A 13973-nucleotide genomic window follows, 5' to 3' on the forward strand; every position below is an offset into this window, starting at 1 on the left:
AGCTGCTATAGCTTTTGGTTTTCATTTGCATAGCATATCTTTTACCGTATCTTCACTTTCAGCCTGTGTATGTCCTCGAGTTTAAAATAAGTCTCTTGTAGGCAGCCTAAAGATGGGTTTTCTTTTTCTTTTTTTTTAAATCCCTTCAGCCATTGTCTGTTTTTTGATTGGAGAATTTATTCCATTTACATTTACAATAATTATTGAAGGTATGTACTGCTTTTACGGAACATAGACTGTGGGCACCATCTTAGTGCTCTCCTTTTGCCTTGCTCCAGTTAACTAGTATTTCCCAGAAAAGAACTTATATACTTACCTGAAGCCCCAGTCTTTGTGCCTCCTACCCAGAGGACACTCCCATATTGCCTGGCTCTGGTGACCATGAGGATTTATGTTTGTGGGCCCACAAGACTGTCTATATTTGCATACTTTTAAAAGCTCCTGCTGGGGTTTTGGCTTCCATTCAGCCTAAATCTAGCTGCTGAGATCCTCCCCTTTGTGGTACTGAAAGTTCTTGGTACATCCTCAATTCCTGTGAGCTATTAAAATATAACAGGGTGCTTGGGCAAGTACAAAGGTTAGAAAACAAAGAGCTGAGGCAAGGTTGAATGACAACATTCATATATTACACAGGAGCACTCCTTCAAGACTGGCAGAGATAGTTGCTTCCTCCCTTGGATACAAATCAACACAGAAGAGTCAAGCAAAATGAGGAAACATATTTGGAATAGGTTCCAAATGAAAGAAGAAGATAAAACCTCAGAAAATAAAACATTAATGAAATGTAGATAAGTAATTTACCCAATGCGTCTGAAGTAATGGTCATAAAGATGCTCACTGAACTAGGGAGAAAAACGGATGGAGAAAGCAAGAACCTCAACAAAGAGAAGGAAAATACAAGAAAGTACTGAATAGAAGAAGTCTCATAGCTGAATGATACCATAACTGAAATTATTGAAATAGTTCAATAATGAAATATACACTGGTAGGGTGGGGTACAACAGCAGACTAGATGAAGCAGAAGAAAGGATCAGTCAAGTCAAAGACAAAGTGGTGGAATACACCCAACCAGAGCAGCAAAGTTTATAGGAGTTCATCACCACCAAACCAACCTTACAAGAAATATTAAAAGGACTTTAAGCCTAAAAGAAAGGGCATTGATTAGTAACAAGAAAACACATGAAAGACTAAATCTTATTGGAAAAGTAAACATACAGTAAAGGTAGTGGATTAATCACCTAGAAAGCTAGTGTGAAGGTTAAAAGATAAAAGTAGTAAGATAACTATAATTATAATAATTAAGGGATACACAAGATAAAAGAATGTGACATCAAAAACGTGGTGGGGAGAGTAAAGATGTTGAGGCTTAGAATGTTAACTAGACTTACACATGCCAGCTGTTACATGTAAACCTCATGGTAACCACAAAAGAAAAACCTACAGTAAATACACAAGGGTATAATAAGAGAAAGTAACAGAAACATACCACTGAAGAAAGCCATCATACCATAGAGGAAGAGAGCAAGAGAAGAAAGGAACAGAGAATAACCATAAAAACAGCTAGAAAAAATAATACGATGGCAATAGGTACATACGGATCAATATTTTACTTACAGTATTTAACTTCTAAGAGCTTTTCTTAGTCTCTGAGTGTTCCTTTTAAGAGCATCTTGTACTTACTTTATACATTGCAATATCGTTTGTCTCCAAGCTATGATTTACAAGGGTTTTTTGGACAAGTTCTTCTGTTTTTTCCATTGACATTCTTTCTTAAGTTTTTGTTTTCTTTTTGTTTAATTTAGTCTCTTTGTGGAATGTTTTTCTAAAAATTTGAGTGATCCTTGGCTTTGAGTGATCCTTGGCTTTTTCTTACTTAATAATGGACTGAAATGATGAGTAAAACTGTGTGTGAGCAGGGCTTGGTGACAGGTGGTTTTCCCTACCCATGATAGAGTCCAGGGTTTGGCCATTTTGAGTGGGAATTCCAATCATTGGTAACTGCAGATCCTTTTTCTTGGTAGAATCAAAATCTCCAAATTCTGGTCTGGTGTGTATGAAGATAGGAATATAAATCTGGTTGAATCATTCTGGAAACTAAGAAGGATTGGAGCCTTTGAAATGGACGAAGTGGGTTCCCAACTTGTTTGCTATATTTTTATCCAGTCTTTCTCATTGATTACTTCCAGAGTGTAAACGTGTGGACAACTATCAAGATTATGGGAAAAAATCATCTGGATTCAAAGGAAAAATGTAAGGGGTCTCTTACTTGTTGTATGGGTGGGAGGAGGTGGAAATATTCTTTAAAATGCTAAATTTTAAAAAATTGGATGCCAAATGAATTCCCACTAATAGGGACAAGGTTAAGTAACCTGTGGTGCAGCCACATCATGACATATTATGAAGCCTATAACAGCCATAATGTATACCAGCATACATTACTAGGAAAATGGTCATTACATATGGCAAAATATGCAGCCTATAAGATATGTGTAATAGGATAGTGTCTTTTCTTTAAAAAAAAATGTTTTATTTATTTTCGAGAGAGAGAGAGGAGCATGAAAGGGGGAGGGGCAGAGAGAGAAGGAGACGCAGAATCCAAAGCAGGCTCCAGGCTCTGAGCTATCAGCACAGAGCCTGACGCAGGGCTCAAACCCATGAGATCATGACCTGAGCCAAAGTCAGATGCTTAACTGACTGAGCCACCCGGGTGCCCCTAGGATAGTGTTTTTTATTTAAAACAACCAAGAATTTCCTCACTGTATAGTTTCTGTCTCCATAAACATTTCAGGAGTAAGACAAGGGATTTGTTGATACGCTACTCCAGGGGACAGAGCTCTTCAGAAATAAAGACTAAAAAGTTATCTTTTTGAAAAAAAATGTTTTCCCATGTGATACAGCTATAAGGAAATAGTTTTCCCAGTCATTTTGGCTCTTTATTTTCTACTTCTAATATTGTCATCTGTATGGCTCACAGATGGTTTTGCACGATTATTTGGCCAAATTAGGAAGTGTATGGTGCAAGCCCTATGACACCAATAATAATCTAATCTAATAGTAATCTAATAGCCTGTAGCAAGTATCTCTGGCATGAACTCAGGGAACCGAAGGACTCTGGTGCCATGAGGCATATAAATTGAAGAGTGAATGTGAGCAAGTTGGAAACATCTTTGGAAAAAAACCCAGCTTTTTTTTTGTTTTGTTTTATTTCTGACCTTAAAGGGAATGCTTCTAGTTTATATCATGATTGAATATGAAATGGCTATTGGCTTAACATTTCTATATATTTTTATCATTTTTAAGAAATGTCCTTGTAATCCTGACTTTCAAATAATTTTTATTTAAAAATGCTTAATAAATTTTACAAAGTGCCTTCGGGACATTTTTTTTTTTCCATTGTAAGACTTGTCTCATTTGATCCATTGATGTGCCACATTAGATTAGTTATATTAAATTATCCTAACATAGTTTGAGAATTAGGATTTGGTCATGGTGAGTTATGTCCTTTATATCATTGAAGTTGATGTGGTAGCATTTGGTTTGGGATTTTTTTCATCTGCTTTCATAAGTGACACCAATCTACAGGGGCATGTATGTGATTGTGTATGCAGGTACACAAATCATCACTGTCAGTTGTAGAACAGGATTATTTTACTTAAAAGCAGAGCATCAAATACATGAGCCAAAACTGATAGAAATACAAGAAGCAAAAGAGAAGTATACACTTGTAATTAGAGATTTCAATACATTTTTCTCTCAATCATTGATAAGACAGAAAGCCTGCAAGGATGTGGAAAATTTGAACAACGCTATCAACCAATTTGATTTGACATAAATTGAACACTCCACCTGATAAGAGCAGAATACGGTCTAAGTGCACATGTGACATTTATCAAGATAGATTTTATTTTTGTGGGTTTTTTAGTGTTTTTTTTTTTTTTTTTGAGAGAGAGAGTGAGTGGGGGAGGGGCAGAGAGAGAGGGAGACACAGAATCTGAAGCAGGCTCCAGGCTCTGCGCTGTCAGCATAGAGTCTGACATGAGGCTCAAATTCACAAACCATGAGATCATGACCCAAGCTGAAGTTGGGCGCTTAACCAACTGATCCACCCAGGCACCCCTATATTCTTGTGTTTAGATCTTCATATATTTCAGATTTATCCCTAAGTATTTCATATTTTAATGATCTAAAAAGTACTTTTATTTTAAATTTCAATTTCCAATTGTTGCTGTTAAATATAGAAAGACAATATTTTTATATTGCAATTGTATCCTGCAACTTGGTAAATACACTTGTTAATGTTAGTGGGTTTTTTATGGGAAAATTTCATAGGATTTTCTATACAGATCATCATGTTGTCTGTCAACAAAGAAAGTTTACTTTTTTCTTTCTAGTATGGATGCATTTTATTCATTTTTTTTCATGCCTTATTGCACTGTCTAGACTCTCCAATACAATGGTGAATAGAAAGGGTGAGAGAAAATGTCTTGTTCCTGATTTAGGAGGAAAGCATTCAGTCTGTCATTATTAAGTGTGTTATTAGCTCTAAGCATTTGGAAAATGCTCTTTGTGAGGTTGAGGAAGTTCTTTTTCTAGTTTGCTGAAAGTTTTTATCAGGAGTAGATACATTTTGTCAAGTTCTACTTCTGCATCTATTAGGACAATCATAGAGTTTTTCTTCTTTTAATCTACCAATGTTATAAATTACATTGATTTATTTTTAAATGTTAAACCAGCCCTGCATTTTACAGTGAACCCCATGTAACCATGATGTATTATCCTTTTTATGTGTTGTTGGGTTTGATTGGCCAACATTTTGTTAAGAATTTTTACACTGATGTTCATCAGGGATATTAATCTGTTTTCTTGTAATGTCCTTGTCTTATTTTGGTATCAGAGTCCCTTGGGATGAGTTAGGAAAGATCCTCTCTTTTTCAGCTTTCTGGAAGAGATTGGGTAGAATGGTATTCTCTCTTTCATAAGTGTTGGGTAGAATTCACTAGTAAAGCCACTCGGAAGGCCTTGAATGACAGACTCAAGAGCTTGGCCTTTGCTCTGAAACCTTCACAGGCTCCAATGTTAAAAAGATGAGGTCCACAAAGTGTGTTTGGGGAAGTTGAATCTGGCAGCCTTGGGCAGGAAAGAGGCTGGCAGCTCTAAGTACTAGGAGCAACATTATATTATTACTTCCCAAATTCCTGCATGATAAAGCTCAGCTCACTCTTTCACAGGCTGTAGGAAATTCTCCACACAGAAAGAAAGGGGACTCCATTTGCTGAAAACCGAAAATCGGCTGGAAGAAGCTTTGTCTTGATGGAGGGGCAATGAGGGGGCTCCAGCCATGTCACTTAAAAATGACCCTTGGTGGCCAGGGTTTCTCGTTCAGCTAAAAAAATCCAGCCCGGTTGGACACTTGCTTCATGAACTGCCAAGACCACAGTCAGATGGCAGAGTTTTTAAGTGACTGTTTTTTTTTGTTTGTTATTTGTTTTAGGAAAGGGATTATTTCAGATTTCCCTTACAGGTTGAGAGAGTCAGAAAAGAAACACAAATCTTAAGGACTTTGCCACTTTCCCCCAACACTGGACGTTTGTTGTTTTGAACAAGCCCAGCCACCTGTTCTGGGCATGATAGCCTCCAAATCCCCTTCTGCCCTGTTGACGAGTAGTGAAGAACAATACTGCAATTTGATCATCTGATGGCAGTAGCCACACTCGGAGAGTTTCATTGTATTGCATCAGTGCTCAGGATAGGTGAGGCCAGGCCAGTGCCAGCCAAAGAGCTTAGTAACTAAAACTGCAAAACTAACAACGTGAATGAATTGAAGACTGAAGCTATTGTATTCTACCAGCTCTTTTCAGCGCAGGAGGGAACATCTTTCCCCACCTATCAGTCGTATGTGAATAGCTTGAAGCACTTTTCTGCCCTGCAACTCAAACGATGCCTACATATTAGAAAAGCTGGCACACACCTTTCTAATATAATGTGCCATTGGGAGGGAGGCGCAGGTGACATCAATGGAAAATTCGGTGGATTGGGGAACGGCTTTCACTTGGCATCCGTGTGAGTGACTTAGCATTGTCAACATGGGTGGTGTTACTTTAAACAGAAAATCCTGCACAGTGATTTTCATTGTAAACTACACATCCGTGATGTCAAACTTCCATAAACTCTCTTTCTGGGAAGTCAACCTGCAAATTGTGTGCAAGGAAAATGTCTTTTCTTCCAAACAGCCCTGGGGGGGGTGGGGGGTGGGGAACAAACTCACATACGGGTAGTACACATCTGTTATCCCATCTGGTCCTTAGAACATGTATGTGGAAGGGACTAAGTCAGATTTTTTCATTGACTTATTTTACAGTTGCAGCAATGGAGGCTTGGAGATGAAGAGAATTTCCTAGGATTATAAAGGAGATAAGTGGCAAAGCAAAGATTGGAATTCAAACCTCTGAAGTCTGGCTTCTGTGCTTTTCCCTTTATGGCACCTTGCTTCTCCGGAATGAAAATACGGATATGGTGATTAAGAGCTTACCAGCTTGCGGTACTCAAAACACACATACCTGGTACATCATAACACAGGGCAAGCCAGTATTACTCCCCTGGATTTGAACATTTTAGAAAGAAATTCCCAAACGTTACGTTTCCATTGAGAAAGAACCATTGTGTTTTGCTGGTAAGTAAGATATTATTTCAGTCCATTTAATACACTGTTTGGATGATGTTTCAGAGACCTGATGAATAGAATCTTAGGGAAAAAGGAGATAGTCATAGAAAATGTGAGTTTACTTAAATGTATAAATTAGAAATTCCTAACTTGGGGTGAGGGCATTTTTAAATGAAATGAAAAATAAAAATTTGTGAGTACGTATGTTCCTTTCTGGGAGTGGTTTTTGGTTTTGGTAGACATTTTTTTTAAAGTTTGTTTATTTATTTTGAGGGAGAGAACCGGTGGGGGAGGGGCAGAGAGAGAAGGAGACAGAGAATCTCCAGCAGGCCCTGCACTGTCAGTGTGGAGCCCCACGCGGGGTTTGAACTTGCAAACTGTGAGATCATGACCTGAACTGAAATCAAGAGTCAGATGCCCAACCGACTGAGCCACCCAGGCACCCCTGTTCGGTTATACTTTTAAAGAGGAGTGTGTTTCTTGAAGAACCATTACTCTGATGGGTGTAGACATAGTTCCTTCTTTCTGCTACCACTGCAGTCCCCAAAGATTTTTCCATTTCTTGAGCTCCCTGAGAGCATGTTGTCTGCCTGCCATATTGATCTGGTGCCCATTAAACATGGCTTTCTTTGTCTTGTTACTTAACTGCATGTGTAAGAAAGAGGGGCTGTGTCTCTATTATCTATGTGTTTTTTCAGAGTACCCGGAACACTGCTGTGTATGGAGTAGTTGTTTACAGGGGCAGGGGGCACCTGGGTGGCTCAGTCAGTTAAGCATCAGACTCTTGATTTCAGCTCAGGTCATGATTTCATAGTCTGTGAGTTCGAGCCCTGCTTCAGGCTTTGCACTGACAGTGTGGAGCCTGCTTGAGATTCTCTTCGTTCCTCTTTCTCTGCCCTTCCCCTGCTCACACTTGCCCCCCCCCCCCAAAACAAACAAATACACACAGATTGAAAAACCATCACAGATTGAAAAATGTCAACTTTCAGCACTCTGATCACTAAGGCAGATTTTATCATTAACTCATTTTGCAGATGAAGACATCAAGGCCTGGAGATGAAAGAGAATTTACTGGGATTATAAGGTGGGTAAGTGGCAAAATGAAGATGGGAGGGTGGATCTTTTAAATTCCTGTCCTAGAGCACGCGGAGGCTTGTGGGATCAAGAATTTTTGTAGCCATGCTGTATAAGGTATTTAGTTGGCAAATCAAGTCTGAAGACAAAAATGAAGTAACCGGTGTGATTTTCAAGTATCAGGATAGGTTTTCAATGGTCTCCGAGGGATATAGAAACTGAGGTGAGTGTTACCGCATTTGGCGTAATCCCCTTGGCTGCTTGTGCGTTCGTTTCAAAGATGGCGCCTTTGGCTCTAAGGGTGTTCTGTAAGGTTTTCTTGTTGGGACCACCATGGAGAGTCTCCAAATACTCTTAACTGGCGTGTTAAGTTACCGTGTTCCCTGACGGAACACGCAGTGATTTTTCCTGTTCCAAAATATTAAGTCTACCCTCAAGGATGGAAGGTTTGCTACAATGATATGTGTGCCAAGGAGCTTTGTGCTCCCTGAATGTATGTTCACAGAAGGACCTCCAATTTGTGTGGGGTATGGGATTTCATTCCCATAGATAAATGATTTCTTAAGGGAACTTCTTGTGAGAGAAAAGGTGCAATTGAAGGCCTAAACTTTGGTATGCTTGCTAACAAAATATTGCTTGTATTCGTGGGATCAATGTAGCTTAACAAATAGTATTGGGGCACTTAAAAAGTGCTTAACTTTGCAGTATATGTGCTGTGGGAGGGGCCACAAAGTTTACCAATGCTCCGTTCTTTTTTTTTTAATTTTTAAAAATGTTTTATTTATTTTTAACACAGAGAGAAACAGAGTGTGAGTGGGGATGGGGCAGAGGGGGAGACACAGAATCCGAAGCAGGCTCCAGGCTCTGAGCTGTCAGCACAGAGCCCGAAGCAGGGCTCGAACTCACAGACCATGAGATCATAACCTGAGCCGAAGTCAGACGCTCAACCGACTGAGCCACCCAGGCGCCCCACCAATGCTCCATTCTTAAAGCAGTTGTATTTCACTCAGGAAGCCACCCGTAAAAATAGGCAATCTCAGTCTAATGGTGTGCATGTTATTATAGAATGCTGGTTAGGCACGAGACCTGTGACTCAAACTGGGGCAACAGGGAAGCCTTCCTGGAGGAGGTGATACCTGAACAGAATCTTGGAGAGTAAGAGCCAAGTGATAAAGACAAGAAGACACTGAGAGCAGAGAAAAGGGACAGTTTTGTGTATGAAGCAACCCTGTGTGTGAGTTTGGGGGAGGGGTGGTGTTTAACGGGGGGTTGCAAGCAGTACAGCATCCAAAAAGCCACCTGATCTCACCTTATAAAGTTAATAATTCATGACATCAGATGGAGTCACTCTGCCCCCTAAGCACCAGATAGTGTGGGCTGGAACTTCCATTCTCCATCCCGTGGAAAGTCCACTTTCTTCACCAGAGATTTCTGGAAGCGTTATACTCTGTGGATCTGAGCTCTCACAACTCCTAAGTTCATTTGAGTTACTGGATTGTTCTGAAAGTCCATTCCTTGTTCTGCCGTGTCAGCCCAGACCTAGGCCTGGGCTCCTTTCTAGGACTTTCATCAAAAGCCAGTCCCACCAGCCGTCACGGTGCCATAAACTTGACCAGAGGGCAGGAGATGTGAGAGCGTTGGGTTGGGGGCACAGAGAATGTGACCTGTCCACAGTTGTAGGTGACATGTTCCTGTGGCCCGCCAGCTTGAGCCCCAACATCCACGGTGTACCGCCTTGGTCCTTCCCATCCCTTCCCCACCCCTGGTCCAAGCCCTCTCAGGGTACAGTGCCATTCAGCCATCTTTAGAGAGGGGAGGGAGGTCCCCCACCCTCAGCTGGGGACTCTCTTGGTGAATCCAAAGGTTTTCCTCCTCTATTCACAATATAGAAATTTCCCTTCCCAAGGATGTTGCCAGCCCTCTCCCAGGACAAAAGGAGCTACAGTCAGTTTGGGTTGAAAGTAACATTTTCCCAGCCCAACTTCCCTGGGTTTCTGAGAGAACTCACTGGTGTGCCACTGTAGGCAAATTGGCACTATAAATTAGGCCCCTTGAAATCTTATCTGCCCCCTAATGGAGAGCGTTCACAGAGGCCTGGAACACAGTGCCCGCTGCCGGGAGGGAGAAGCGAGGAGAAGAGCACGTAGCCTCTATGCTCAGCCGCCTCCTTGTGGGAGGATCCCAGATCCTGAGATAAAGAAGCTTGGTTTTCTTTTCTGAGTGGAAGCAGGTACTGGGGCTGACGTCTGAGAAGAGGCTGCTTTTTCGGTCTCAGAACTGTTTGTTAATATTTGGCTTCTAGTCTGTGACATGCACGGGTGCCCTTCAGAGCCTGACCTTGCTTCTTCCTACATACAGGAAAAAACCAGGATCCTAGGATGCTTTTGATTTTCCAAAACAGTGTTCTCTTTTGTTTTTTATGCTCAAGGTTCACAGGCTGTTGCTGAGTTTCTAGCCTTCTTACGAGAGCGAACATTACGCTGTGGGTGACTTAGGGTGCTGTCTGGTGGATGGGGGTCTCCTTGCTGGGTCACTTGAGATAGACCTTTTCTTCTTCTCTGCCTGGGGCCTGGTACCAACTGTGTCAGACAAGTACCAGCCTCTGTGACCTTAGGGTGTCTTTTGACCCAGGACCCTGAAGTTTCTTAGGGAAAGTGGTTTGGAGAATTCTCCAGTGCCTCTAAGGATAAGGCAGTTAATATGGAAAATAGACAGCAGTTGAATAGATGGAAACTGCTCGATCCCGTCTAAAGCCATTACATAGATGTCAATGGTGCCGCCTGCAGAAAACCTGCCTCTAGAGGACATTACTTAAGAGCCTGCACAGAGCTCTGTACCAGAATGACCCTGCCAAGCTGTGACCCCGGGGAGGGCTCTGCCTTGAAGGTAGGAAAGAACTCCCTTTGAACAGGTGAAACCCTTGTACTTGGGTGAATTGGGAATTACGCTCCAGGCTCTTTTCTTCTCGATTCAGGCTTGCTTCCCAGCTTCCATGCAGCCTTGTTGAGTTTGTCCACTGATGCAGGGATGGTGCCTGTCACCCCTGCCCATTTGGGGGGCAGCCAAACTGATACCGTGCAGATAGCACAGCTGAGCTAGGAACCAGCTAGGTTCTCCTGAAGGAGGGACCACCTGTCATGATAGGTTGGCCACTCCGGGAGAAAGCCTGTGCACATCCCTGCAGGCCAGATGCGGAGTAGAGGTTTCTCGCACCCACACCAGTCCAGCCCAAGCCATGGCCTTCTACCTGCCTTCCTGCTGTAGCCTGCTAATTGATTTCCCTGTTTTTGCCATTATGTCCCTGCAATCTATGTCAGCAGATCAGTCAGCGTGATCCCTTTAAGATGGGAAGTCTCTCTCCTGCCCCCAAACCCTCTAACGATGTCCTGTCACTTAAAATGCTAAATTCTGGGGTGCCTGAGCCTGAGGCTCAATTGGCTAAGTGTCAGACTCTTGATTTGGGTTCAGGTCATGATCCCAGGGTTGTGAGATTGAGCCCCATGTAAGAGCTCTGCACTGAGTGTGGAGCTTGCTTGGGATTCTCTCTCTCTCTCTCTCTCTCTCTCTCTCTCTCTCTCTGCTGCCCCTCTCCCCTGCTTGCTTGCTCACTTTCTCTGTCTCTCTTTTGCTTGCTCTAAAAAAAAGACTTCTAAAAATTTTTTAACATTTTTTTAAATTTTTTTTAAAATTTTTTTAACGTTTATTTATTTTTGAGACAGAGACAGAGCATGAATGGGAGAGGGTCAGAGAGAGGGAGACACAGAATCCGAAACAGGCTCCAGGCTCCGAGCTGTCAGCACAGAGCCCGTCGTGGGGCCCAAACTCACGCACCGTGAGATCATGACCTGAGCCGAAGTCGGCTGCTCAACCAACTGAGCCACCCAGGTGCCCCTTAACATTTATTTTTGAGAGACAGACCATGAGCAGGAGAGGAGCAGAGAGAGAGGGAGACCAGGGAGGGAGACACAGAATCTGAAGCAGGCTCCAGGCTCCAAGCTGTCAGCACAGAGCCTGACACGGGGCTTGTACTCACGAACTGTGAGATCATGACCTGAGCCGAAGTTGGACACTTAACCGACTGAGCCACCTACCCACCCCCCAAAAGTCTTAAATCCCAGTCATAGCCCTTGAAACCTACACCACTAGGTCTTTGCTTTTCTCTCCTCCCTCTCTACCATGGCCAGTTCCAGCTACGTGGCTGCCTTGCTTTGTCATACAAGGATCAAGCAGGTTCCTGCCTCAGGACCTCCCACCTCTGCTGTGTCCTCAGTGGCTCATTCCCATACATCCTGGTCCAGCATCTCTGCTCAGGTCACTTCCTTGGAGGGCTTCCTTGACCACTGTACCTAAAACAGCACATTCTGTCATTCTCGGTCCCTCTGTTTGGTTTTCCTTTGTAGCTCTTATCACTATCTGGCATATTAAATGTCTGTTCTGTGCCTGACTCCCTGCTAGAATGAGTCCCGGGAAGTTTGGGGCTTGGGCCTATCACTAGTTCCGCAGAATCCAGAACAAAGTCTGGTACATGGGAGGTGTTGACCAAATGAGTGAAGCGAGGACAGAGAATGTGGGGAGTGTGTGTGTGTGTGTGTGTGTGTGTGTGTGTGTGTGCACATACATATGCACCTTCTGAAGGGTTGGTCCACATACATCCTTCCTCAGTTTCATTAAAAATCCAAGAATGTTTTGCATTAACCCATAATGCACATTCATACTAGGACATATGAAGTATAAAACCATCTATGATACTTTAGTATCCGTCACTGTAGGCCCCCCAGAGGCCAGTTGGTAACTTAGTTATACCTAAAACCATCGTCCAGTGTTGATAAGCCCTCCTCGGGAAATCACAGGGCTATTCTTTTGGGTCTGCCCAAAAGGCAAATGGGCTTTTGGCTTCAAAAGTCCTCATCCTCAGCAAAGTTCACATGTAAATAGGTGAATGTAAGAAAACATAAGCAACCATGGGTGTAAAAATCTGGTCTGTCTTCAATCAACAGGTAGGCAAAAATGTCTCCAAAGGAGAGACTACAGCTTTAGTTAAATGTTCAGAACCCAAATTTAGCATTCTCCGACATGTCCTAGATTATGGGCCCATCACATGATGGAGCCTGATGGATCGAAAGAGCATGCTAACTTGACCTTCTGGAGCAGTGCAGAGTTTCGCATTGTCCCTTCCCACTGATGAAACAGACCTCTCTGTATAATTGAACCAGTAGCCTGTGCCCTCTAATCAGCAGAGGGCCGTGCACACAAGACTTTCTGCAAAGCCTCCAGAGGCAGGAGGATTCATCTTTCTCTCTTGGGGGTAAAAACCAACGGCCAAATGCTAGCATTTCAAGGGGACACCCTTGCAAATGGGATTGAATGTGAATGTGCAGACCACAATCAGATCTCCAAGAGGGCACAAGTGAAACATTTTAACTTCTTTTTATTTTATTTTTTTTAATGTGTATTGATTTTTGAGAGAGAGAGAGTGAGAGAGAGCGAGAGAGAGCATGGCTGAGTGAGTGGGGGAGGGGCAGAAAAAAGGAGAAAAGGGATCTGAAGCCGGTTCTGAGCTGTAAGCACGGAGCCCGATGCAGGGCTCCAACTCATGACCACGAGATCATGACCCGAGCCAAAATCGAGAGTCCGCTGCTTAACCAGCTGAGCCACTCTGGTGCTCCTGACTTACCTTCTTTTTAAAATGAACCCTGGCTTTTTGGCATGAGAGAGGAAAACATTAGTTATTTGGGTGAAGCACTTGATATCGGTTGCTTCTCTTATGAGAAGCCAACGCGAGTGGGTGTTACTTCCATGGGAGGCCAGGGCTTGGATGGCAAGCAGTTGACCTGCGGGCGTAGCAAATTAAGTAGTGGAAGAAAGGTCCAAACTCACTGCTTCCTTCTCACTGCACAGCTGGTATTCACTCAACCTTTCACTGATGAAGTGAATCCTTTTATTCATTAAGGACTTATTCTGGAGCTTTTAAAGATTTTTTTGGTGGCGGGAGCAATTTCTTTTTCCCTCAACTTACTTTTCTCCTCCCCCCCCCCCCCCCCCCCACCGCCACTACTGTTTCTGATTCCTTGAGCCAATATCAAGGTTTAGCACACAGTAGGATTTCAACAGGAGCTACTGCTTGGAAAAATTTCAGATGGAATATCTCTAAGACTTGTAAGCATTAAGGTTCGTCATATGTGAATTTCTTTTACTTTTCTAATTCGAATTTTAGTTAACACACAGTGCAATATTGGTT

At 42.6% G+C, this 13973-nt stretch overlaps 1 long non-coding RNA gene across 1 annotated transcript in view; it reads left to right on the forward strand.

The window, feature by feature from the left end:
* Positions 1 to 6442: 6442 nt before the first annotated feature.
* LOC122204987 overlaps positions 6443 to 13973 on the forward strand; it is a 95855-nt gene continuing 88324 nt past the window's right edge. The window contains exons 1-2 of the long non-coding RNA XR_006195862.1: positions 6443 to 6670; positions 7696 to 7745. This is a non-coding gene — a long non-coding RNA (uncharacterized LOC122204987). The remainder of the gene's footprint in view (positions 6671 to 7695; positions 7746 to 13973) is intronic.

The sequence above is a fragment of the Panthera leo genome, chromosome D4 (assembly GCF_018350215.1).
Source record: "Panthera leo isolate Ple1 chromosome D4, P.leo_Ple1_pat1.1, whole genome shotgun sequence".
NCBI lineage: Eukaryota > Metazoa > Chordata > Mammalia > Carnivora > Felidae > Panthera > Panthera leo.